Genomic DNA, 1,749 nt, shown 5'->3' on the forward strand with positions numbered 1-1,749 from the left:
GTGAAGTCACTCAGTCGTGTCTGACTCTTAGCAACCCCATGGACTGCAGCCTACCAGGTTCCTCCATCCATGGGATTTTCCGGGCAACAGTACTGGAGTAGGGTGCCATTGCCTTCTCCCTCTGTGATCCAATAGATGTTGGCAATTTGATCTCTGCATTTTCTAAATCCAGCTTGAACATCTGGAAATTCTAGGTTCACATATTGTTGAAGCCTAACTTGGAGAATTTTGAATATTACTTTGCTTGTGTGTGAGATGGTTACGATTGTACAGTAGTTTGAACATTATTTGGAATTGCCTTTCTTTGTGATTTGAATGAAATTGATCTTTTCTTGTCCTGTGGCCACTGCTGAGTTTTCCAAATTTGTGGCATATTGAATGCAACACTTTAACAGCATCATCTTTCATGCTTTGAAATAGCTCAACTGGAATTCCATCACCTCCACTAGCTTTGTTCATACTGATGATTCCTAAGGCCCACTTGATTTCTCATTCCAGGATGTCTGGCTCTAGTTGAGTGATCACACCATCGTGTTTATCTGGGTCATGAAGATCTTTTTTGTACAGTTCTTTTGTGTATTCTTGCCACCTCTTCTTAATATCTTCTGCTTCCTTTAGGTCATACAGTTTCTATCCTTTATTGTGCCCATCCTTGCAAGAAATGTTCCCTTGGTATCTCTAATTTTCTTGAAGAGATCTCTAGCATTTCCCATTTTGTTGTTTTCCCTCTATTTCTTTGCATTAATCACTGAGGAAGACTTTCTTATCTCTGCTTGTTATACTTTGGAACTCTGCATGCAAATTGATATATCTTTCCTTTTCTTCTTTGCCTTCAGCTTTTCTTCTTTTCTCAGCTATTTGTAAGGCCTCATCAGACAACCATTTTACCTTTTTGCATTTCTTTTTCTTGGGGGTGGTCTTGATCACTGCCTCCTGTACAATGTCACGAACCTCTATCCTTAGTTCTTCAGGCACTCTGTCTATCAGATCTAATCCATTGAATGTATTTGTCACTTTCATTGTATAATTGTAAGGAATTTTATTTAGGTCATACCTCAATGGCCTAGTGGTTTTCCCTACTTTCTTCAATTTAAGTCTGAATTTGGCAATAAGGAATTCATAATCTGAGCTACAGTCAGCTCCTGATCTTGTTTTGTTGACTGTATAGAGCTTCACCATCTTTGGCTGCATAGAATATAATCAATCTGATTTTGGTATTGGCCATTGGTGATGTCCATGTATAGAGTCTTCTCTTGTGTTGTTGGAAGAGGGTGTTTGCTATGACCAGTGTGTTCTCTTGGCAAAACTCTGTTAGCCTTTGTCCTGCTTTGTTTTATATGCCAAGGACAAATTTGCCTCTTACTCCAGGTTATCTCTTGACTTCCTGCTTTTGCATTCCAGTCCCCTATAATGAAATGACATCTTTTTTTTTTTTTTGGTGTTAGTTCTATAAAGTCTTGTAGGACTTCACAGAAACATTCAACTTCAACTTCTTCATTATTGTTTGAGGCATAGGCTTTGATTACTCTGATATTGAAAATTTTGCCTTGGAAACGAATAGAGATCATTCTAACCTATATGAGATTGCACTCAAGTATAGCATTTCAGCCTCTTTTGTTGACTATGAGGGCTACTTCATTTTTTCTAAGGGACTCTTGCCCACAGTAGTAGATATAATGGTTATCTGAGTTAAATTCACCCATTCCATTTTAGTTCACTGATTCCTAAAATGTTGATGTTCACTCTTGC

The sequence above is a fragment of the Bos indicus x Bos taurus genome, chromosome 20, assembly GCF_003369695.1.
Source record: "Bos indicus x Bos taurus breed Angus x Brahman F1 hybrid chromosome 20, Bos_hybrid_MaternalHap_v2.0, whole genome shotgun sequence".
In the NCBI taxonomy this organism is placed as follows: domain Eukaryota; kingdom Metazoa; phylum Chordata; class Mammalia; order Artiodactyla; family Bovidae; genus Bos; species Bos indicus x Bos taurus.